The sequence below is a fragment of the Giraffa tippelskirchi genome, chromosome 2 (genome assembly GCF_054371585.1).
Source record: "Giraffa tippelskirchi isolate mGirTip1 chromosome 2, T2T-mGirTip1v1.2.pri, whole genome shotgun sequence".
NCBI lineage: Eukaryota > Metazoa > Chordata > Mammalia > Artiodactyla > Giraffidae > Giraffa > Giraffa tippelskirchi.
In genome coordinates, this window is record NC_137276.1 from 155,619,125 (window position 1) to 155,646,055 (window position 26,931).

Genomic DNA, 26,931 nt, shown 5'->3' on the forward strand with positions numbered 1-26,931 from the left:
CTATTGAGCTTTCATCATTTTTCTCCAAGACTACCGCGACAGCCTCCACACAAATGTCTACATGTCTTCTACAATTTTGACTGATTGTGTCAATCACCTGACTTAAAATTTTTCATGGGCTCACACTTCACCCTAAAATTAGCCCCACATTCTTTACGCTCAAATTTCCTCTCTGAAAAGCTTCATCCTCCAGGCCACCTCCCCATAAACCCCCTCTATCTAAACATGCCACTTCCTTCCAAAGTTCTGAGTTTTGGCCTTTGTGCCTCTTTCCAAAAGAAATTTTCCTCTTTGTCTTTTCTGCTAGGTGGTCTCCCAAGCATTTTTCAGGGATGAGATTAAAAGTGACTTTTTTGGAGATATGTTGATTTGTATCATATTTTAGATTTCACAGATAAGTGATATGATGTAGTATTTGTGTTTCTGTTTCTGACTTACTTCCCTTAGTATAACAATCTTTAGGTCTATTCACATCGTTGCAAATCCACATATCTATGAAACAAAAACAGATTCACAGATATAGAGAAAAGAACTGTGGTTGCCAAGGTGGGACAAGGAATGAAAGGAAGGAATGGGTGTTTTGGATTAGCAGAGGCAAACTATAATATATAGGATGGGTAAATAGCAAGGTCCTACTGTAGAGCACAGGGAACTATATTCAATATCATGTTCAGTTCAGTTCAGTTGCTGAGTCGTGTCCGACTCTTTGTGACCCCATGACTTGCAGCGCGCCAGGCCTCTCTGTCCATCACCAACTCCCGGAGTCTACGCAAACCCATGCCCATCGAGTCGGTTATGCCATCCAACCATCTCATGTGACAAACCATAAATGAAAAGAATATGAAAAAGAAAACACACACATATGTATAACTAAGTCACAGTGCTTTACATCACTAAAATAGTTTTTAAAAAGTCAGTCTTTCAGTAATGCTTCATTGGACTCACTCAGTCAGAATTAACCACTCCTTCCTGTGTGACTGTACAGAACTGAGTTCATACTATGTGACTGTCTCATTGAAAGAACAGTGGCTGTCTGTCTCTTCATTTATGTTAGACTGTGAGGACAGAGACTATGTGTTGCAGAGGCAATGAGATGTTTGCAGGAAAACATTTTATTTCTCTTCTGAGCGCATAGAAGGACCATACCTCCCAATTACAGTACGTCCAGATGTGGCTTGAAGCAACCTATGGTCAATGCAGTGGGGACAAAAGTGATGTAAACCACTTCCCACTGACCCCTAACATTTAATTCATGATTCGCATTTTTTTTTTTTCCTCTTGCCAATTGTTCAGCTACAAGATGAAGATTCCAAGAAGCTGCTGGTTTGAAGGGTTCTGGGTCTCTGAGTCACCACCTGGAGGAAATCCATCGCGCTGAACATTGGCACCAGATTTCTCCTGCACAAGGAGTAAACCTTTATGGTGTTAAGATACTGGGATTAGAGGTGTTGCAGCAACCAGCCTTACTTACTCTCAGTAAAGCTGTGTCTTATGATGCCTTCATTCTCATTGGAACATAGAGTTGTCCACTCCTCTGAGTCTACCTGATCCAGTTCTGCTGTCACTTCTCTTCCATTTAGACTGAATCCCTTGGTCAACCATTTAGTAATGTTATTACCATCACCCTATAATTTTCTTCTCATGTCTTCCTTTATAAACTACAACTGGTACTAGTTGTACTTATAACAGTAGGAGCAGTAGCGGTTGTTGATATTCTTTAGGAGCACATAATGCTTTGCAGATTAAATATTTTTACCTTCGTTATCTTACTTTGATCTTGGTCTCTTGTTGTTTCTGTCTTACCTCAAAGTGCTTCCTACCTGCTATATCCATTCCTGAATCTGAACTGATACCACAGAGAAAGTCACAACCATCTTCTCTTTGGCTCTCACACAAATTAGTGCTATTTCCTCACTGCTAGTGAGCGTAACACTTAGTCATCTCTTTTACTCTTTGTTTAGGTCTCCATATACAGCTTCTTAAAAGTGTTCATTAAGACTTTATTTTTTAAAAGCAGTTGTAGCTTCTCAGCAAAACTGGGAGGAAAGTACAGAGATTTCCCACTTTCCCCTGCCCCTACATGTGCATCGCCTTTCCCATTATCAATATCCCCCTCCAGAGGATACATTTGTTACAACTGATGCCTTATAATCACTTGAAGTCCAGAGTTTACCTTAGGGTTCACTCTTGGGTGCTGTACATCTTACAGGTTTGCATAAATGTATAGTGACATGTATCCTTCATTATACTATCATGCAGAATATTTTCCTGCCCTAAAAATCCTCCTTATTCTGCCTATTCATCTCCCTTCCCCAGCCCCTGGCAACCACTGATTTTCTTACTGTCTCCACAGTTTTACCTTTTCCAGAATGTCATATGGTTAGAATCGTACAGTAAGCAGGCTTTTCAGATCAGCTTCTTTCACTCTTCATAGCTGTTCATCCATTTTTTTTTTCCTACTCTCCTCAAAAACTTCACCCTTTATTCCACAGTTAATCCCTCCCATTTGTACTTGATCTCTCCTTCCAATAACTATTTTTTCTCTCTCATTTCTCTTAGGAGGCCATACGGTCAAAAATTCTGTCTTATCTCTCATCATGCCTCTTTTATCATTATGCTTCAAGGCAGCCTGCATTTCACACATATCAAAATTCTTGGTTTCCTAAATACAGCTCATATACCTTTACATGATGTTGTCTTTTTTCTGAAGTGCTCATTCCCCAGTTCCCAGTCTGGAAAACTTTTTTGTCTTTCAAAGAGCAAATCAAATATCATCCCCTTTATGAAGTCTTCTCTGATATTCCCAAGCAGAAATAGTGGCTCCTCCTCTGTCTCCTCTAGCACTTCAGCCATGACTGTATTATATCTCACTGCGTTATCAGGTCATGCAAGCGGTGGAGAACCCACCTGCAGTGCAGGAGACCTGAGTCAGTAAGATCCCCTGTAGTAGGAAATGGCACCCCACTCCAGTATTCTTGCCTGGAAAATTCCATGGTCAGAGGAGCCTAGAGGGCTACAGTCCATGGGGCCGCAAAGAGTCAGACACGACCGAGTGACTGAGCATTCATTCATTCATTTGTGGGCCTCTCTGCCTTCTGGACTGTTAGCATTTCTGAGGGAAGGACTGTGTCTGATGACTTTCTTTATTTTCAGCACTAGGAACTATGCCTCGCACAAGCAGTTCTTTAAGTCAGGAAAGCAGGCAATTGAGTCTGCTCCTTGGAGGAATGTCTCAAGCATCCTTAAGTATCATTAGGAACTCAGGACCCATGGCATCCTCAGCTCAACTGAGTTTAAGCAAACTCTGGGAGATGGTGAAGGACAGGGAAGCCTAGCGTGCTATAGTCCATGGGGTCACAAAGAGTCAGACACGACTGAGTGACTTAACAACAACAGGACCCAGGGCAAGTGGGGCTGAAGTAAAGAAAGGAGCCTACCTTGTATGGGGCAGTAAGATTGCCTCTATTTTGTAACAACAAATTATAAACTTAACCTGGCTGTGAGTTCTGTGTCCTTTGAGGTGATGGTCAATCAGGTGTGGCCATAAAAGGGGAAAACAAGGAAGCAAAACTTTTTGTACTCACAGGTCCTGGAGAGACAGAGTCACCACACACCATGAGGGGCCACATGGACAGAATGCCAAGGGACCTGACTCAACCAAGCAGGTGTGGGGCCAAGGAAAAGTGAGGACCTGTGGGCAACCACCTTTATTGGGGACTGGGGTGGAATACACAAGAAGAAGGGGATTTCACTGATGCATTTGAAAGTCACTAGGTCACAGTCGACGGAAGGCAGGAAGTGGAACTTGTGGCTCATTGGTGCACCTGGTCACCTGGGCAGGGTATTCACAGTCTATTTGCAAGGATGCTGAGGCAATAGAAAAGAAAAGGGGAAAATAGTATAAAGTTTTAGAAATTCACAATACATTGAGTATCTTAACATGTTTTAAATGGTCTCAGAAAGCAGAACTATGACCAATAGACAAAAGTTACAAGGAGACAGATGGGCACTCAAGATTAAGAAAGGCCTTTCTAGCCATCAGAGATGTAAAAAATGGAAGAGGTTACCTTGGAAGGCAGTGAACCTCGTTACTGAAGGCATTCAAGCAGAGGCCAGATGGTTTGTGTGGGAAAATTGCTACATAAATTCACACAGCCTGCAGGTCCCATGTGGTGCTGTGTGGGATTCTCCTTGGTGCAGATCAATTCAAGGCCCACCTTGTTTGGGGAAGGCTTGCACAAGATGAACAATCAAAGGTCAGGCTATGTGGATTTTTATGATCCTTCTTTCTAAAGTTTTTTCTTCATATTTCTAGTATAATAAGATATTCTGGATTAAAAAAATTCTGAAGTCAAATATATTTGGAAACTACTTCATATATCACCCTATTGATGATTAAAAAACAACAACAACAACAACCTTGAGAATTCCTGAAATAAGGGAGCCATGCCACTTGGCTTATCTCACAATTTCCTAAAAGTTCTGTTCACAAAATTTTTTATTGTGTGATATACCTGTGAATAGAAGGGGAAAAGGTGGAAGCAGTGACAGATTTTCTCTTCTTGGGCTCTAAAATCACTGCAGATGGTGACGACAGCCTTGAAATTAGAAGATGATTGCTTCTTGGCAGGAAAGCTATGACAAACCTAGACAGTGTGTTAAAAAGCAAAGACATTTACTTTGTCAACAAAGCTCCATATAGTCAAGGCTATGGTCTTTCCAGTAGTAACATACGGTTGTGAGAGCTGGACCATAAAGAAGGTAGAGCACCGAAGAACTGATGCTTTCAAATTGTGGTGTTGGAGAGACTCTCAAGAGTCCCTTCAACAGCAAAGAAATCCAACCAGTCAATCCTCAAGGAAATCAGTCCTGGATATTCACTGGAAGGACTGATGCTGAAGCTGAAGCTCCAATAGTTTGGTCACTTGATGCAAACAGCTCACTCATTAGAAAAGACTCTGATGATGGGAAAGATTGAAGGCAGAAGGAAAAGAGGGCAACAGAGGATGAGATGCCTGGATGGCATCTTGGGCAAACTCCAGGAGACTGTGAGGGACAGGGAGGCCTGGTGTGCTGCAGTCCATGGGATTGCGAAGAGTTGGACATGAGTAGGTGACTGAGCAATATACCTGTGAATATTTCAGGGAAGAATTCTATCTAATTCTGCTTTCACCTGGGTAAAAATGTCTTGCTCTGGAGAGAGGCAGATACAGCATTTTCTCCTTTGCTGATTTCAAATCATACAGGTCTAAAATATACAAGAAGGCTGAAGGCATAGTAGGGGATTCTTACCCCCAAGGGAAAAAAAGGTATTTACCAAACTCACACGCCTTTTCTCATTTAAAAATGATCCCACCCTTTAAGAAAGATGTTAGTATTCTTTTTACATAGGGGGAACCAGATGCAGCCTGCAAGAAGATGCATGATTCCAAAATCTGTGATATTCCATTTCTGATCTCAGCTGGGGTTGAGCTGGGAGGCCAGAAATGGAGGAATTCAGCTAAGAGACTGTTAAGACTATGACTAGCTTCATGGTCAATGATTTTTGATTTCATTATTTGAGAATTAACAGCCTCCAGAAGCATAAATGTCACCTTGATAATAACTACTGGAGCCCATTAAATCCAGAAATTTATTTTTTCATAGTTGCCAGAAAAATGAGAATGCAGGCAAATATGATCATTACTCATAGGCAGTATGAAGATCAATAACCCATTACTTCTGTCAGCTATATGCTCAGACTGGGCCACCTTCTAAAGCAGAGGCTGATAAGTTACCTGCTAGGTGTGAGTCAGGACCTACGTAAATAGGTTGGAAGTAAATGAATTAGATATGCCCATGGACACTGGGCCAGGCAGCAAACGATGGTAAAGTTTGGATCTTTTTACTATCAAAAATACCTCAATGGGCTCACACTTTGCTACAAAACTACTAATTAAGTAAAAATTAGATTTTGTTTTCATCAATGACCAGTTAGAATGGAGACAAGAATTGCCCGTTAGAACTTGAGACAAGCATCTGCCTAGGTACTGTAACTGTTAATTTGATGTAACTCCAGTCATAAGTCAAGAAATCTGATATTGCAGAGGCTTTTGCCTTTTCATTTCAGGTAATAGCCCAGCTTCTCTGGGGCTATTTAAAATACAGAAAGTAGTCTGAGATTATGGTGAGAATGGGTTGAAAGATATCTTAAACCTTTTTCATATATTTTACATAGGCTTATTGATATAATTATCTTTTATGGTTTTGAAATTTAAAGAATTAATTAAGCAAATAATAATCAAAAAGGACAATAGCCTGGGAACCCTATTACAGCCTTCATGGTCTTGTAAGGGTCTAAAAACTTAGTAGAAAACTAGCCTAGATCTATCTCAAAGGACTCTTCGGACTCAAAAAATGCTGAGAAAAAAATCCTATGGCTTTATGTTTTGTTTTGTTTGCAGGGAGAAATGATTGCCCCCCCACCAGTCTGATCTCCATTAGCTGTTGGAACAATTCTGCAAGGCCTTTTAATACTCCTGCTAATGAGGCATCCTTAAGTCCTTGGATTAGGTTCATTCAGTGTCTTGCTGAGAAGGCAGAGTGGTAACAAAATTAAAAAAAATAAATAAAAAGTCTTCTCATTGCCATAACACAAATCATACCCAGAAGCAAAAGACGGGTGGGGGAATCTCTAAAAACTCCACATCCTGCTACCTAAACATTTAAATAATTAGTTTCCTGAAGATTGCCTGCTAGACTTGTAAACAGCTACAAAGGTCTTAATTTTTATTTTACAACATATTTCTGAACTCACAGCAAACAGCCTACAGGTTGGCCATTAATTGGGTATCTTTTATTTATTTTCTTTGTTTGGAGGTCAGGGTGTTAAGGTAAAGGAAAACAGAGAAACTAACTTTAGCATCCTTTTCCCACTAAGTTCTCCTTAATGTTCTTTATAGCAAAGGAAAAATCTCCAGAAGTGGGTGTCTTTAGGACAGCCTCCTCCTTGTAAAACTCTCACTTAAGATGCTACTTTTCACTGCTTCTTTTAATGATCATATTATTTTGATTTTATTAGTTTGGCTTCTTTCTAACTTCCACTAATGGATGAGTTAACACATGACTCACACTTACTTATTTTGATGTTTGGGGATGCAGAGATGCTTTTAAAAAATTCCATCTATATAAGCATGGAGACCACTTAGTACTGAAGGCCATATTTGATTATCCATAAGAGAAAGCTCCTACTCTGAGCAAACCAGTAATACTGGTAAATTGATAGCACTTTTGCCTTCCTAGGAGTCTAAAGGACACTGAGCGGAGGGGTTGCACTCTCTGTTTAAACTATTCTCCTGTGTAGTGTGTTTGGGTGTTCCGGTAATGGTTGGCTATAGCCAAGGAAGTATGATAGGCCAGATGATTTCTTAAAGATGTGATATTAAAAGTAACTGAAAACATATACCCATTAAGGACAAGGGTAGAAAAGTTGGAAAGAAGTTTGATTTGAACTTTTTAAAACATACATTATGTGCCAAAGTTGGTGCTGGGGTGCTAGGGATAAACAGACAAATACTCACCCACATAAATTCAGAATTTGGCAGCAGGGTATTCATAAACAGCAGTGATGTATAAATAGAAATAACTTTAAAGAAATAAATTCCAATTTTGCATAAGATGAAGTAAGCAAACATCTCTGTCTCTCCCACTGGAAGTAACTAACAATGCTAGACGATATGCATGCAGCATCTGTCTGAGGACTCTGAAAAGTAAATGCTAGCTGGCACTTTGGGAAACCAGAAGTACTATCAAGCTGATGGTGCCTTTATAGCTTCAAACCCAGAAGAGCATACCAGGTGCAAATAGAAATAGCTTTCAGTGAAACCCTCTCTGTCTGGTCCCAGGAGTCCCTGCAAGACAGAGAGAACGAGTAAATTCCCTTTGGTGTTGTAGCTGTTTGTTTTGTTGTTTTCCACTCTCCTTCTCCAGCCCTAAGCCAAACCCATGGTGGCTGCAGTGGCAGTAATAACTCTTCCAAAGAGCAGAAATGATGGCAGTGCCCGTAAAGCAAACGTCTGAAATTCTGGGCCAAGAGTATGGAAGGAAATCTCATTGCTTTTCTTCCCTCCTCTCATTCCTCTTACCACTTGACCTGGGTGTACACAGCAAAAGGTACATGGAAGGGTACGCAATTCAGACCCTCAGCTTTCTAGCCCAAAGACAAAGAAGAGGGACTCCTCAGAGCTAGAAATTTCCCAGGAGATATACAGCAGGGGAAGCTAGGGGAAAATATCCCATAAAGTTGTGTATCATCTCCTAAGAGTTGCACTCATCTGAACTTAAACAGTCAACCAGAGGCTTTCAGAACTAGTCTATGCAGGAGCGTACAGCCCAGGTCCTTAACTAGTCACTGAGGGGCATACAGCAGGGCAGAATCAATGGCTTTGCAACGGCTTTGCATACTGAATTACCACTTGAACTACAGACCTCAGAAAGCCAGCTTGGACTTACAGTTTGAACCTAACCCAGTTAATTGCCTGCTTAAAAAAAAAGCCACATCCTATATTTTCCATAGAACATAAGATCAAGAGTGTTCCAATGTAATACTCAATGTGTTCAGGACACAATCTAAAATTACTCAACATATGAAGGATCAGGAAAATTTCAATGACTTATATTTAACAGATGAAAACCTGAAATGATACAAATGTTGGAATTATCAGATATTAAAGAAGCTATTTTAACTATGCTTTAAGAAGTGAGGTTGCTCACTCTTGAAATAAATGGAAAGAGAGAGAGCAGCAGGAGAGAAATAGAAGATATTTCTATGGATCAAATGAAAAATTTTAAAATAAAAAATACAATAACCAAACTAAATTAAAAAATATAGTGAATGTGTTCAAATAACAGAATAGAGGTGACAGAGGAAAGGTCTTTGAACTTTAAGACAGATCAATAGAAATTATCCAATACAAACAACAGAGGAAAACATCTTTCCAATTTATCATCTGATCACTCTGTCTCATGTGTCTCCCACTACATTCTTCCATCACCCACTCCTTCACAATTTGTAGCCTACAAAGTGGCACTACATAGATTTCTGGAAACAAGGATAATGTCCTCTTTGGCCTGCTCTCCACACTAGCTCATGAGTAATTCTCCAGGCAGCTCTGTTGGAATTATAAAATCATCACCCTAGACTCTAAGCTCCAAATTCAAGGGAAAACCAGGACATAGTTCCCAATCACTTCCCGATCACCCTGCACATTTGTTTCCCAAGTCACTTCACTCTTTTTGCCTCCATTCCTGCTATCAATGCCAACCTGTCCTCGAGTTACTCTCCCTACCTCAATCTTCTTCCAGCCCTCTGGCATAATCTATTCTACAGAGTTCTCTTCCTAAAACCCAACTCTCATGATACCATCCTTGGTTCCTGCGCTTCATAAAATTACAATTAACACTAGAACACAGACTAAACAAAGAGAAAGGCATTCAACACCCTCTGCTACCTAGTTGCAGTCTAACTTTGTGGTCTTATTTTCTATTATATATACTAGAAACTTTTTAGTCCACACACCACTTGTTATTTCTCTAATCCTCCAGGCACTTTGATGTATCAATGCCTTTGCTCAAGTGGTTCTGTCTATTGGAGGACCTTACATATCCCCTAAAAAAGATTTTACCTGTCAAAATTTTTTTATGAGCCAAAGTCTAGTGCAAATGACATTTTCATGAAAACATCTCAGGATTTATTCCTCCTCTCCATTAGAATTTACATATATACACACATTTCTTCAGTATCAGATTTTCAAAATATATCAAGTTACAACATGTGCTAGCTTATTTTTAAGCTTTTTATGTTGTTTTGGGGTAGCCAATTAACAATGTTGTAATAGTTTCAGGTGAACAACGGAGGGACTCAACCATACATATGTGTGTGTGCTCAGCTGTGTTTGATTCTTTGTTGCCCCATGGGCTGTAGCCCACCAGGCTCCTCTCTCCATGGAATTTTCCAGGTAAGAATACTCGAGCGGGTTGCCATTTCCTCCTCCAGGGGACCTTCCCAATCCAGGGATCAAACCCAAGTTTCTTTTGTCTCCTGCAATGTCAGGCGGATTCTTTATCATTAGTGCCACTTGGGAAGCCTCTACATATACATGTACCCATTTTCCCCCAAACTCCCCTCCCGTTCAGGTTGCCACATAACATTGATCAGAGTTCCAAGTGCTATAGAGCAGGTCCTTGTTGGTTATCCATTCTAAATATAGCAGTGTTGTACTAGGTTTTTGTGTGTTTACTTGAATGCCACCCTAAATCTCTGAGTAGTCTTGAGAACTCATTCCAGAAAATCTGTTTTACAGGAGTAAAGCTATCTTGTCCTGAATACTGCTCTATTTCATTAGTTTAAAAAACTCATTCATAAGGTGTTGGGGATACAGAGATGAATGAGACAGTCTCACTCTGTTTTATTTTAATTATAAGACTGGGAAACCACACAGGAACACATATGGTATTGGAATGTTAACAAATGTCTCAGACATGCTCAGTGCGCTAAGGAAGCCTACAGAGGACTATGCCTGACCGTCTGGAGGGGAGCTGGAGATCTGGTCAGGGAAGTCTCCTCAGTACGGACAGTTCCTGGGCTCACCATGCATGATGGAGGGTGAAGGGGAACAGAGACATTGGAGGCAGAAATCAGACGTGTCTCTTAGAGCCCTCCTATTTGGTTATAAATACAAATAGCAAAGAAAAGGCAATTTTTACAATGAAGAACAAAATTTTCAAAGACAAAATAAACTGGGTCTCAGAAATGAACTAGAACCAAGGCATTGGAAGCCACAGGAGTCTTTTCACACTGACTTTACCTTCTCTCTCGCTGCAGACTGACCTTGTCTGGTTTCCAGACCACACAGTAAAACGTGGTCACCTGGAGCTCCCAGGCTTACAGTTTTTTCTGGTTTATTGCCACATAACAAATTACTTTAATACTTAGTGGTCTAAAACAATAAGCATTTATTATTTTATAGCTTCTGCATGTCAGGAATCCTGGCTGACTTAGCTGGGTCAGAGTCCCATTTTAAAATATACCTGCTGAAAACCCAATCAGCAGAGGGGGAAGCTTTCAGGGACTAGGGGCTGAATTGCTCATCTCAGTTGAATGGGGGCTCTCACTGGCCCCTAAACACATACGCACACACACATCCCTGATCTCCCTGCTTTGAATCTGCTGTATATATATGAATTTTGAAAACACTTTTGTTTGAATGAAGCTTTGAAAACTTGTACGTGATGAAATTGAGGCCCCAAAAGAGACAAGACTTGTTCAGGATCACAGAGCATGTTAGTGGCAGAGCAGGGCAGAAGGTAAGGGTTAGCAGAATATCAGTATTTCATGCTGGTGCCTAGAGATGATGCCTAGGGCCTTAGGAGTAGTTTTCAAGGAGAATAACTGAAGCCTTGTAACTGGGGTTTAAAAGGAAGAATGGGGAGGAGGAAGTGCTGAAAGAATGAGTACCTGACTTTGTTAGAGGGAAATAATGGGATAATGATGCCAAGACTGGCAAGCTGGGTCAAGGTGAAGATCTGTTTGGAATGAGTGAGACCTACAGTATTTTCTGGTTGAGGGACCAGATGGGAAGGAGATTTAATATTTGAGGGAGCAGTAAGCCAGAAAGAGTGGATGAAACCATGTGCACGGAGAGAGCTGGAAAGGTAGAGGGGGGAAGCGGGTGGAGACCATATGGAAAGAGACATGGGGGCACTTCTTCATCAAAAGGTAAAGAAGAGAAGAAAGGAATGGAAAAGAGCTCAGAGCAGCATTCCTGGGGAGGCACAGGAAGATGAGGAGCCTCGGAGGGAGGCTCACTCTGCACAGGCTGAGAGACAAGCAGACTCCAGGGGAGACTGAGGGAAATGGGGCAGACTTTGAGACTCAAGAGTGTGAGGAGAACTTGCACAGGTGCTGTGGGGAAGCAACTGGGCATAAAGGAACAGAAAACAAAAGGCTGGGGAGGAGTGGTGAGGTCGGACAGTGGGACTTTGCAGCAGGCTTACTTATGTGAGTCCGTGTCCCAGGACTTCTCTGACTGCCTAGAAACCAGCAGCCCAGCCCAGCCCTGTGGGATCTTGGGGGTACCTCGAACTTTACTGCTGCTTTCACTTAGAACTGGGGAGCTGAGAAGTTAGTTAATGGTGGCCAAATGGACATTATAAAGATGGGGACCAGCCACGTTTACTCTTCACTAAAGACAAAAAGTAAGGCTCAAGAAAGGGGATTCAACAAAACAGAAGAAATATTGTCCAGCTAGACTCAAGAAAACAAATTCCTTCCCTATAATAACTTTGTTCTGTGGAACAACAATTAGGTTACAGAATGACATATTTAATTCCTCAATTGGTTATTTCTTTTATGTGCTTAAGACTAAATGAGCTTAAACTTCAGCTTGAGCTATTTAAGAAAATGTCAAAGAACACATTTGTGGGGCTGTTAAAAAGCCGGATGGCGTAATGGTTATTATCGCAGGCTTTGGAGCCGTGCTGTCTGGATTTGAATCTTGCCTGTGCTGCTTAGTGGTTGCGTGACTCTGGGTGAGTTACTGCCCTTTCCTGTTTCTTTCTTTTTCTTTTTTTTCCAGCTCTAAAAAAGTGATGACAACAGTATCTGCTTCAAGGGGTTGTTGCAAAAAGCCCTTAGCACAAGAACAATACAGCATTCAATAAATATTAATTAGCTATTATCAGTTAAAAAAATCAGATTGCTTAGTGAACTTCCTAAGAGCCCTGGCTCTCAGAGTGGGGAACTTCTGAGACTACTTGATTTTCAAACTGTGCTCTTCAGAGCCCAAGGGTGAATAAGAGATGCTTCTGGGAAAATGAGGGGGATGAACTTCTATGGCCCCAGTCCATTCCCTTGCTTCCATAAGAACAGCTCTGCGTTGATCAGTGTCACATATTTGGTAGACTTCTGCCTATACCTCAAAAGAAGATTTCAATATCAAGAAAGAAACCTGAAATAACTTAACAGATGAGGACTGACGTTCAGAAGGGGAAATGACTCACCCAAGGTCAATTGCTGGATTGTCGGTAGAGCAAGATCCAGCACCCAGGCCTCCTGCCTCCAGTCCAGGGTGTTTCTACTGCACCTCTCTACCTGCAGTTCCAGCCCCATTGCAAAAAGGCCTAAGATTTTTTCTCTCTTGCAGGACCTAGCCCAATCACATTTCCTCTGGAAAACCTTTCCCAGTTCCTGCAGGCAGTTGGCTCTTCCCACCTAGATCTTCCCATAGTACCTCTTCCTGTATAATGTTTTAAATGGCAATCTTGACTGATGGATAAAGGACCTCAGTTTCAAATTTAACCATATTTTATCTCTGTTGGACTTTCTGATGCCAAGCCCAGTGACTGGCATATAGTAGGTGCTGGGCAAATAATGGATGTGAATAAACATTTTAAATAAAAAAACTGATGCATAAATGTGATGGATAATTAATGTTGCTATTATGATTATGGTGAAGGAGTAGCAGATGTAACAGTTTTTGTCCCAAATGAGCTAATTATTGAGTTGGGTAAAAGCTTCTGCAAATTTTATTTCTTTTGGGGAATAAAATGTGAGTCCAAAGTGGCACATAGGGTTTAATTTTAATTTGTAACATAAAATGCCTCTGTGGTTGGAGAGGAGGTTTGTGGGGAGGGTGGGAGGGACTGGTTAAGGGCAACCAGTGTCTGCAAGAAGGTTTCAGGAAGACCTGCCGACCTGTGTGCACAGCCAGAGGCCAGCTTCTTTCTCCTGTACAAGGCCTGTCTGCAAGCCTGAAGAACCTTTTTCCTATGAGCACATTCCATGGCTGATTGATTAGGAGAGACCTTTTAATGAAGGCATTAATAAAAGAAGCTCCAGTGCCAGAGGGGTCCTGCACTAATTAGGATGGTGCCAGTCAGGAGAACACCCACACAGGCAACTCTGGGTCTTCTCCACGGCGGGGGTGCAGGGAGCTGCCAGTTGTTGCTGCCCCCCTGCCCTCTCCTCCCCACCTGGAGCCTGTTTGTCAAAATCTGCTTCTTACACAGTCAGCCCCCTGAGAATGTGTGGGCCTGCCCCGCCCCAGCCAGAACCTGGGGAGGTGGCTCGGTTAAACCTTCTGGGACACCACTATTCTTACAGAAAGCATTGCAGCTATGTATGTTTCCAGGGAAGATGGAGAGACGGCAGTACGACAGCTTCCCGCCTCTCAGTTTCCTCAGCTGAGCAGAGATTTGCTTTCCTCCCTTCACTTTGTCCTTTATTTTATAACCTTCCAAAGTGATTGACTATACCATCTGTATCAGTCAGTGTCTTCCAGAGAATATACAGATACATACACACATATGTACATATGAAAAACACTGGCTGATTGATTTGTAGACATTGTCAAATGCAACTGTGCATGCATGCCAAGTCGCTTCAGTCATATCTGACTCTCTGTTGACCTTTTGGACTGTAGCCTGCTAGGCTCCTTTGTCCATGGAGACTCTCCAGGCAAGAATACTAGAGGGGGTTGCCATTCTTCTCCAGGGGATCTTCCCAACCCAGGGACTGAACCTACATCTCTTATGTCTCCTACATTGGCAGGCAGATTCTTTACCACTATGCCAACTGTAGGGGATGACACATCCAAAATTTGGAGAGCAAGCCAGCAGGCTGGAAACTCAGGCTGAAGTCTTGAGACAATTTTTTCTTCTCCAGGAAAGTTTTGGTTTTTGTTCCTACAGCCTTTCAGCAGATTGGATGAGGCCAACCCCCACTATTAAGGGTAATCTTCCTCTATTTACAGTCAACTAATTGTAGATGCTAACGCCATTTGCAAATTACCTTCACAGCAATACTTAGTGTTTGATTAATAACTGAGTGTTATAGCCTAAACTGAGATGGCACACAAAACTAACCATCACACTGTCTTTATGACATTTGAACTTACTGAACTGAACTGAAGTATTTCTTTAAGCTAAGCAGAAAAGTTGGAGAAGGCAATGGCAACCCACTCCAGTACTCTTGCCTGGAAAATCCCATGGACGGAGGAGCCTAGTAGGCTGCAGTCCACGGGGTCGCTAAGAGTCAGATACGACTGAGCGACTTCACTTTGACTTTTCACTTTCATGCATTGGAGAAGGAAATGGCAACCCACTCCAGTGTTCTTGTCTGGAGAATCCCAGGGATGGGGGAGCCTGGTGGGCTGCTGTCTATGGGGTCGCACAGAGTCGGACACGACTGAAGCGATTTAGCAGCAGCAGCGGCAGCAGAAAAGTTAACATTATCTCCATACAAAAACTGAGGGTTTTCTAGTCATATCCTGTTTACTTTCACACAGCTTTGTTGTGCAGTATCTAAGTTGTGTCCGACTCTTTGTGACCCCATGGACTGCAGCACGCCAGGCTTCCCTTGTTTAATGTTAATGTTAAAATCAAACCACAGTTTCTGGAATCAGTCTTAAGTTCTTAACATGAGATGTTACTGCCTTTCTCACACAATGTCCATGGTCCCCACTACATGCCAGGCACTGACTTGAACAGGATGGACATAGAGTCCTGGCATGACAAAGATGATCCTCTGCTGAAAGAGATGCACACAAAGACACTAAAGACAGACAGACAGACACACACACACAAAGACACTAAAGACACACACACACACACACACATGCATGTGGACACACGGAGATGCTCACAGGGTTTAAAAGGCTTCTCTGAAATTACCGATGACCTCTAAAAGAAGCAGGAATTGTCATCCATAATAGAGAAGCATAAGACTGAGAAGACTGCTTGGAAAACGCAGCCGTTTTTTCAAAGACAGAGACAAGCTAAATAATTCAGTGTCAGTTTACTTTAGAAGAGTCTGAGCCCCATGTCTGTGGAGGAAAGGGAACGAGTTAGGAGCCAGGAAAGTGTCTTGGTTTTTACCTTTAATGTGAGAGGGGCTGCTGGATGGGAGGCAGGTGGAACCAACATGGGGCAGAAGTAGACTGGAAGCTCCGGGCAGGCTGGCCAAGCAGCAAACCCCCTAGACCCTGGTCCCTGGTCTACTCCTGGCCTCTATGTGCTAAATTGCACAGGGAAGAATGATTCAAAGTTACCTCTCTGGCTGATGAAGACATTTTATTTAGGTCATGAAATCAAAGCATTTTATGTAGCTTTCTGCAAATGAGAATCTACGCCTTCATCCTGTACCCAGGCATCCCTTCCCTCCTACCATCACCAGATCGGACACGGATGCTCTCCAAACAATATCTGTTGTGTAGGATTTCACAGTTTACAAATGCTTTCAAATACATTATCCCACCTAACACCTGGAAAAAATGTAATAGAAACACTATGAAATTGCCATTTCACAGAAGAAACTGAGGTTCAGAGAGGTGAAATGACTTAACCAAGGTCTCCAGGTCAATATTTTTGAGGGCATTAGACCTAAGAGTATTTCACCTAGCTCTTACTGCTCAGTCACCAAAATCAAACATCAGTACTATAGTTTAGGGTTGCTGTAGCAAAGCACCACATACCGGATGGCTTATTGTTTCTCAGTCTAGAGACTAGAAGTTCAAGGTCAAGTTCTGAAGGCTGTGAGGAAGAACCTGTTCCAGGGTTCTCTCCTAGCCTCTGGTAGTCTGTTGGTATTTTCTGGAATTCTATGGCTTGAAGGCACATCACTGTGATCTCACCATCAAGTTTCCACATCCTTCTCCCTGTGTGCATTTCTGTGTCCCAATTCTCTCTCTTTTCATAAGGACACTAGATAGGCACATTGGATTAGGGGCTCAACCTACTCCATGTAGGAATGCATCTTAACTAAAACATCTGCAACAATCCTGTTTCCAAATAAAGTCACATTTTGAAGCACTGGGAGAGGCGGAGGACTCCAACATAGGAAGTTGGGAGGGACATGGCACCATTAAATCCACTAAAATTAGCATCCCTTAAATCCGTCATCTTACCACCCTGTGAAGTGGTAACGCTGAGATTATTATTCCCATATAATGGATGACGGTGAGAATCTTCAAGGTAAGATAAGTTGCCAAGACCACTGGGTGGCAAAGCTGCCCCTGCCCTCACTCTGCCTCACTACTAGCTTTAAAAGCAGGGCCTTCAAGCTATGCTATGGCACGTGGAATCCCCCTGATATCCTACCTGTGGGGTTTAGCGAGGGTAGAGCAACAGCTCACGTGATCCTTGAGAAATTGCCAATTGAGAGAAAAATGAATGACTTAATGAAATTCTTACACTGTGAAGTACACTTGGAAGGGGTTTTCACTTGAAAAGGAAAGAAAAATAGTGTTGGATCTGTGTGTAGTCTGTCTCCAAATACTGTACCAAGGAAATGGGATCAGATAGAGTGCATACAAGGTTAACAAGATAACGAAAAGATTAGCTCTACTCTTTAGGAATATTAACATTCCTTCATTGCCATAACTATGTCAGCAAAATTTTTGGAATCACAAATAGGATCAAGATATTTGAATGAAATTATCTCAGACTAGAAAACCTTTCAGAATTACCTAGATTTTTTTAAAGGGAACAAGGAATCTTTTGTCTCAACAAAAACATACAAATTACAGCATGCCTGGTAAAGAACTGGTTTGAGTCATAACTTAAGGCGAGGCCTTTCAGATGAGTTATAGAGCATCAGTCAATGCTCTGCTGTCTGTAGAGCTGTAGAGAAAGCCTATGGTTGTGAGTGGAAAACATGGATTCCCATCTTGCCTTGCTTCATCACTTTCTGATTAGATGGGGGGCAATTTGGACAGTGGGACTTGTTGGGCTTTTTAAGTCAGACAGACCTGAGTTTGTGTTATGTGTATCACTCACTAGCTATGTCACCAAGGGCAGGAATTTGAGCTCGCTGAACCTTGGTTTCTTAATTTGTAAAATGGGTATAAAAGTCATTAGAATTAAGCAAGATAATGTCTATAAATGCCTGCTACATAAGAGCTCTTAATGTCAGCTGTTTTTCCTCCTCTGCCTCTCTGATTCCACCCTAACTACCTTCACACAGTTATTTGAATGATAACTAAAGAAAAGGAAAATGATTATCTCTTGGAGGCATCCTAAGGAAACATTTTCTTAAAGTAAATAAAACCCTCTTCCTGAACTTTTGTTGTTGTTGACTTGCCTGAGATTTTTGAGGCTGCGGCATAATTTCAATAGATCTGAGGTTGACCCAGGTACCTGGTTGGCAAGCACAAACATCAGTTGGAAAATGCAAAGAAAAATGGCATTTCCAGATAGTATTTCTAGCAGATATGTCTTGGTAATCTAACAAAGCATGCCAGTAGTAACCATGTGGACCATCATCCCTACATTGACATACGCTGTTCAGGCTACAAAGGCTTTGCAGGGCTTTATTTCCTTAAGCCTCAAAAACCCTGTCTGTACATTAGAGAGGACACAAGTAGTTATTACCTGCTTATTCTGTCATGAATACTTTGAGTCACAGAGCAGCTAACTGGTATTGGAGCCAGGACTTAAACCTGAGCTACAGGCATCCCAGGCAACCACATCACATTGCCTTCTGGCCTGGAATTATCAGTCCAAACTCCATCCCAGAACTCTGGCAAGGGGCAGAGCTAATGCCCAAGCTGAGGCAGAGCTCATATCCATGATCCTGTGTGCTGGGGCTTTGTCCCTTACTTTTCCTACCCGCTCGCTCATCACCTACCTCCCCAAAGAATCGGAGTCTTCTTCCTCAGGAGGAGAAAAAGTTAACATGGATTCTCACTTAGCCAGTAGCTAGTTTTAACTTCTGTTCCTCTTTAGATTTTTACCAATGTATTGAATATAGCTGTTTTCTTGGTAATACTGAACATATTTTTATGTTCAGTAAAAATATGAACGTAATTTTATTTAGTCACACATTCACAGAGGCCTATCATATGTCAGGGAATTTTGTGGGAACATAACATCAATCAGATACAGACACTGTTTCCAAGGAACTCATGGTCTAACATGGGAGATAAGACATATGATGGGTAGCAGGGAGGGGAAGAGTTCTAAACGGCTGAACCCCAGTCCAGACCCTGAGCGGGCACTGGTATGGGCTAGCCACTGTTTGTTCTTTCTCCACTAGCGTGGTCCTTCTGTAGACCGAGGCATCTGTCCTAGGTGTCTGGAGCTACACTGTATGGTAGAGTATTCATAAATGGTAGAAATATCCTATACCTACACTGTCCACGGGCTTTGCTAGTAGCTCAGCTGTTAAAGAATCCACCTGCAATGCAGGAGACCCCAGTTCAGTTCCTGGGTTGGGAAGATCCCCTGGAGAAGGGATAAATTACCCACTCCAGTATTCTTGGGCTTTCCTGGTGGCTCAGACTGTGAAAGAATCTGCCTACAATGTGGGATACCTGGGTTCCATCCCTGGGTTGGGAAGATCCCCTGGAAGATAGCATGGTAAGCCACTCCAGTATTTTTGCCTGGAGAATCCCCATGGACAGAGGAGCCTGGTGGGCTACAGTCCATGAGGTCACAAAGAGTTGGACACAACTGAGTGGCTAAGTACAGCACAGCCCAGCATGCTGTCCACAACAGTTAGCATGAGCCCCGCTTGACTTCTGAGCACTTAGAATATGGCTAGGGAAAAGAAGTTTTAATTTTATTTCATTTTAATCAATGCTAATTGCAGCTAGTAGCTACCATGTTGGACAGCACAGAAGTACAGACAAGAAAGTGGACAGCTCTTCATGACCATGTCAGTTTTTAGGGGGGCAGCTGGAGATGGCTATGGGGAAAAGCTCTCCCATTGCCCCACTGCTCTTTCAGGACATCTGTCATCATCTTGTTGTCCTGGAGTGAACATCAGGAAGCTGAGACACGTAGGGCTGGGTCCTTTGAAGTGTCACTGAACCAACATGATAAGTCAGACCCTCCCCACACCTACATGTGGCTGCCACTAGCAATCCTCCCTTCTCCTCTGAGTGATGAAATTAATAGATTCTGGCAAGGTTCAGATTTAAAGAGGAGTAAATCCTCCGTGAAAGAGAAGCAATAAGTTTTCAAAAAAGCCCCAGGCCTCACTAGCAAGGTTGTGTGGTGGCCTGAAGGGAGCGTGGAGTGGACATAAAGAAATCTGTGATCCAGCCCCTACCTGCTGTGAGCCCACTCTGTGACCCTGAGTAGCTATTCCTTCTTGCTGGGCCTTGATGTCCTCTTCTGTAACCTGGGGGATGAATTTTCTGATTTGTCAGCCAGCTCGAAGCTTCAGAGAAAATCTTATTCCCAGAGACAGCAATTTAACAGTGAAGGAGAGTCTGGGGATGTATTTTCCAATGTGAAGCACAAGGCAAAACTAATTTAGCAGAAAATAAAAAATGGGAATAGTTGAAAGTACATGGTGTTATCGGCCGTGAGCGAGTGCTACTCGTGAACTTAGCAGCAGTAAGAAGAAAAAAGGCCAAGAAGATTACAGAGGAGGAGGGGAAGACCGATGAGGAACCCACAAGAATAGAGGCAGGAGCCACGGGGGCAGATAAATAACAAGAGAATCACCAGCCGGGCAGCCAGAGAAGGGTGAAGAAGGCAGCAAGCAGACCTCCCTGAACTGGAAAAAGCAATTCGATTAGGGGTGATGAGCAGCACGATTTTTGCCCTTGATGCGGAACATCCTGACTTCAGTCAGTGTCTGAACGCACAGCGGAGAAAAACGCCTGTGGCCACAACTTCAGTCAGTCAGTCAGTAAATATTTATTGAGCACTCTGCAACACTGGCTCTCAGTCCTGGATGAGTGTCAGAAGCACCTGGGGAGCCTAAGGAATACTAAATAAAAGCCTGATGCCCAGACACACCCCCAGGGACCCTTCTCTAATTGGTCTGGGTGGTGCTTAGTACTGGTGGGAGATGAAAGCTCCTTAGGTGCTCTGGCCTCAACTGAGAACCTCTGGTTTCTAGTGCCAGGTTTCATGCTAATCCAGGACCTACAATGGGAATCAGACAGACATGCATGGCCCCTGCCCTCGCCAATGTGCGACAATGATCTCTAAATCATACATGAAAAAAATTACACTCAGAAAAGGAGTCTATTTCCATATAAGTTGAAAGTCATTAGTCCAGGACTCACCTCCATTAGTTCAAATCTCAAAACCCAGCACTCCTTCCCTTATACCACATGACTTCAAGCAACAAGATCTAGAGAAAGGTGACTTTCTAGTGGTCCCTTCTCTTTTATTCTCAGCACTTGAAATACTCACTAGGCTCTGACCATATCCAGACTTGTCAGATATGTTCTTGGAAGGGAATTGATCTATGTTCTTGTACCTACTTGCATCTACTAATTTACTTAGTGAAAATGTTTATTGTCATTAAACATACTTCTGCCATATCATTTTCAGTAGCTTTATAATATCTGTTATATACCTGAACATTTATTCAGCCAATATATTTTGCTTGGCATTGAAACTGTTTATATGATTTTTTAAATAAGCTACACTGAAATGTTATAGATATGTTCTTATATATTTTCCTTAGGAAAAATTCCTAGGATTAGAATCTATGGTCAGAAAAAATTTGTATTTTCAGGGATGTTTAACATGTTCAAGCAATGGAAATATATGTCTATATATACACATATATGTGCAAAGACTTGATAAATGCTTGTAAAGTTAAGATCACAATTGATTGAAGAGCTGCTTGAGTCCATATATGTTTACTGCTGGGAAAGCCTGAGAACTAGGGTGCTAGAGCTCTCCTTGTCTCACCTAATTAGGATGAGCATGCAGACCAAGGGCTTACCAGGTGGCGCTAGAGGCAAAGAATCTGCCTGCAATGCAAGAGACATAAGCAACTCGAGTTTGATCCTTGTGTCCGGAAGAGCCCCTGGAAGAGGGCATGGCAATTCACCCCAGTATTCTTGCCTGGAGAATCCTATGGACAGAGGAGCCTGGCAGGCTACAGTCCATGGGGTCGCAAGAGTTGGACACGACTTGGCGACTAAACCATCATCACCACCACAAAGTTGCTTCAGTTGTGTCCAGCTCTTTGGGACCCCGTGGACGATAGCCCGCCAGGCTTCTCTGTACATGGGATTCTGCAGTCAAGAATACTGGAATGGGTTGCTATTTCCTTCTCCAGGGGATCTTCCCAACCTGGGAATCGAACTCCAGTCTCCTGCATTGCAGGCAGATTTTTTACCAACTGAGCTATGAGGGAAGCCCTTTGTACGCAGGCACAAATTCAGACTAAAGTGGCTGTCTCCATGGGGAATCTCAGAGACAAGAAAATAGTATTGAAACTCTGCAATCTTGGTACAAACCCCACAAAAGACTTTTACTCTCTTCCTGTTCTCCAAATTTCTTTGTATAAAATCTCCACTGACTCCACTTTGCATACAGAAAAAGAACTCCTTGAATGACTCCTTGAATCATATCTAAAGTCCCAAGATGAATAAATACAGAGAAGATGATAGAAACAGAAAATCATCCTTTTGTAAGCTCCGAAATAATAATTGATTCAGGCAAGGATCATCAAAAGGAGCTCAAACAATTAGGTAAAATGTATGGGGAATAGAGTATTTACCCTAGTACCAAAATATCACCACATGAATTACTAATTCAAATAAAAAAACATATCATTGAAAGAAGAACTGATGGTCAGTACATTTCACCAAGCAATCAAACCTAACATTGCAGATAGTGAGATAGCAAAATTTCCCTTTTAATTTCTGTTTTAGCTGTACCTTCCAAGTCTTGACACATTTTCATTCAGTCGCTTCTAAATATTTTCTAATTTAGTGTTTTTAATGCCCCTAATTTAGTATTTAATTTTATACTTTACTGTTTTATTTGATCTATGAATCATTCATGTGTTTAAAAAAATTTTTACACATGAATATTTAATTAACTTTGGAAAATAATCAAACATATGCACAGTGGTCTGATTTTTATTTTTGTTGAAATCTGATTTTTATGTTTGTGGAAAAGTATGTGGCTAATCTTTGTGTATATTTGGTATGTGCTTGAAAAAAGTGGGTTTTCCCTGATTTAGAAATGCAGGCCTCTATCTATGTATGTATCTGTATTAGATCAAGGTTGGTAATTGTGTTACTCAAATGTTTTATATCCTTACTAAGTTTCTGCTTACTTGATCTATCAGAGGAAGGAATGTTAAAATATTCCACTGTAATTGTGGTTTTGCCAGTTTCTTCTTGTGATTTGGACTATTTGACCTGTCTGCTCGGTCACACAGCTGTGCTTGACTCTTTGTGACCCCATGGACTGTAACCCACCAGGCTCCTCTGTCCATGGAATTTCCCAAGCAAGAATGGAGTACAACCCACCGGAGTGGGTTGGCATTTTCTTCTCCAGGAGATCTTCCCAACCCAGGGATTGAACCCACATCTCCTGCTTGGCAGGTGGATTCTTTATCATTATACCACCTGGGAAATCCCAGGAGATATATATATATTCTCAAATATGTATATGCATATCTGAGAAATTATTTTTAGATGCAGGGAGGTACAGGACCGAGGTCATCAAAAATAAGGAAAATGAAAAATTGTCACAATCTAGAGGAGACTAAGGAGACATGAAGAGGAAATGTAAATGGTGTTCTATGGGATCCTGGGACAGAAAGGTGTAATAGGTTAAAAACTAAGGAAACCGAATTAAGTACAGACTTTAGTTAGGGCTTCCCCAGTGGCTCAGTGGTAAAGAATCCACTTGTCATGTGGGAGAAACAGGAGACAGGTTGGATCCCTGGTTTGGGAAGATCCCCTGGAGAAGGGCATGGCAACCCACTTCAGTATTCTTGCCTGGAGAATCCCATGAACAGAATAGCCTAGCCTGCTACAGTCCATAGGATCTCAAAGAGGTGGACATGAATAAAGCAATTGAGCACACAGGCATGCACCATAGACTTTAGCTAACAATAATGTATCAATACTGGTTAATTAGTTATAACAAACACACCATACTAGAAGACGTTAATAATGGGGGAGCAAGGTATATGGAAACATCTGTACTATCATATCTACTTTTCTGTGAATCTAAACTGTTCTTAAATTTCATGTTTTTTGAACAAAAGTTGTGCAGGGTTAGTGACACCTGCCAGAGGAAATGTAAACCCTAACCCAGGATTTACAATATTTCCACAGGTAGAGCCTTGCAGATGTTCTCAAATCGAAAGTTACAGAAACAAAGGAAATTAAACACCCGGACAGAGAGAGATACACACAGAGACAGATAATACATTAAAACAGCAAATTTAAGGCTCCCAAGAATTTGAGAGAATAGAATTATCTGCTATAGAGAAAAACAATTATTTTAAATTACTAAATGTATGAAAGAAGGAATTTAAACCATGGGAAAATAGAAATAGTGATTGCACTATACATTTTCTTCATTTATAGAAACAGTTATGAGACCAAAAAGACATAGAAATTACCTTCTTTATCAGACAAATAATCAGAAGAATTTTCTCTCTCAGTAGTATAATCAGCCACGCCTCTTGCTCTAGTATTGAGTGGTCATTATCAAAGACATAAAGGCTTAACTACCAGCTTTAGAAATACATGTCACCAGACTGGCAAGGTAGCAAGATTCTGAGCAGCCTTAAGAAAATGTATGAGAGCACTGCTACTGAATGATCACATGCAGATTTGGGAACAGAGGCCATAAAAGATAAGATTTTCCAGCTACGTACAGAACTTTTATTTTCTTTGCGTTCCCTCCCCATCAAAGGAGAAATTTACTTTCTAAGAATAAAATTTTAACTGAGTTATTTAACAAACAGTACATTAAATCACTTAAGTTTGTCTATAGTCTCCAGTTCTTGAGTGGTTTTGCAGACTCAAAACTATTACATCTGAAAGTGAAAGTTGTTCGGTCGTGTCCAACTCGTTGTGACCCCATGGACTATAGAGTCCATGGAATTCTCCAGGCCAGAATACTGGAGTGGGTAGCCTTCCCCTTCTCCAGGGGATCTTCCCAACCCAGGGATCAAACTCAGGTCTCCCACATTGCAGGCAGATTCTTTACCAGCTGAGCCACAAGGGAAGCCCAAAGTAAAACTATAATTCTATTTTGCTTTAATTTCACAATCTCTGAGGCCTAGAAGTGTCTGCTCACTTGTACAGGATGAGAGCTGATTTCACATACATTTTTGAGCTTCTTGTCTACACCATTAGTCAAATCAGAAAGCAGCAGAAGACCCTTTCTTAACAAAAGGATAAGAGAGTAAAGGGAAGGAAGACAGGAAGCCTCCTTTTGATGTAAAAAGCTCTCCTTAGAATCTTCTGCACATTCAGTTGTCATCTATGCAGCCATGATTCAATTAAATGATAGCAACTGCCCCAAGTCAAGAATTATTTTATTTTTCCTTTGTCTAAAATTATAACCCACTCACATGGGAGCCAGTTAGTCATCATCATTGTAAAAGGGCAAAGAAATATGCTACAATCTGATTTAATTCAAATGCTCAGGATGTATTGCTCAACCAGAAGAGCATCTTGTGTTCTTATTAGAATTTTGTTACAGGCAATAGTTTTCACATTTATCACCCTTCATCAGTTTTCTTAGGTAAGAAGTAGAAACTATTTTCATATTCTTACAAAAATTAAAGAGCAAGAAGGAGTTTGTGCAGGAACATAAAACAACAAAAAAGAAAATAGGAACCAGTTTTCCTGACCCCCTTTCCAGATCCTAAGAAGCTTTCTTCTGGGGATATCTAAGATTAAATAAAAGAAGGAAAGTAAATGAATGTATCAAATGTAAGAGGCAGTTAGAATTCTTCACTTTCTTGTTCCCCCAGAACAAATCATTCAGCAAATCTACATCACAGAACTTTCAAAATACTCACCAGTTTCAGCCTTCTTTCGTCTCTGTTACTTTCTCCATAGTTCAGACTTAACTATCTTCTGATCTTGGACCATGACAGAGACCTCCTAAATGCCACCCTTGTCTCTCCTGCCAAGCTTCAATTGATTTTGGTCATAAGAGTCAGAGTGTGCTAAAAAAAAAAAAAAGTGAAGGCAAGATTCACTCTTCTGCTTCAAACCCTCCAATTACTTCCCCTTGCACTTGGAGTAAAAGTAAATCTTAGTACAGCCTCTGTGATGCTATATGATCTGGGTTTGTGCCAACAATTCTGACCTCAGCTCCTGCCCAACCCTCCACTCATTCACAACTTGCCATCTATACTTGCTTTGTTTCTGTATCATAGTCAAGACCATTGCTACCTCAGGGCCTTTGCACTGACCATTCTCTGAGCCTGAAAGGTTCATACCTAAGATCTCAAGAGGCTGGCTCCTTCAAATTCCAGTTAATCTTTCTTTCACTCCCATAAAACCTGCCCCCCTCCAGCTTTGTTATTTTGGTTTCAGTTTAAATGCTACCTTCGAAAAGAGGACCTGCCTAACTTCCCTATCTAAATGGTTCCAGTCATTCTTTTTTTCACCACTTTGCTTTCCTTTACTTTTCGTATTTGTCCTTATTTAATACATTTTAAAAATATATTTATTTTCTATTCCTCACCTTTCTTCCATCAGAATCTTAGTTCCATGTAAGCAGTAAATTTGTCCATTTTGCTGATTAATATATTCCCAACATCTGTTCTAATGCTGAACACATGAAGTGGGTAGTAAATACAGTTGATACAATATTTTTAGAACAAGAGGCTAAATAAAAGTTGGTTGGAGTGCAGAATGGTAACTTTTTGCTTACAAGAATAGAATGAATTAGATTTCAGGAAATCTTGTTTAAGTAAAGTCACGCATCAGTTGAGTACATCCTATTTTACTTTGTCTCATGTCCAAAAATATTAGCAAAGCAGCCATTTGACAAAGATGGCTGGTTATCCATCCAAATTTATGACTCCCCTTCCTTATTATATTAATAGGATTAACAGTGGAACTTGACTGCCCAACTTAGAACTGTGTTTCCCAGTCCTTTCTCATCCACCCCTCCTCAAGTTTGCAGTTTAGTGCACCAGTTTGATGAGTT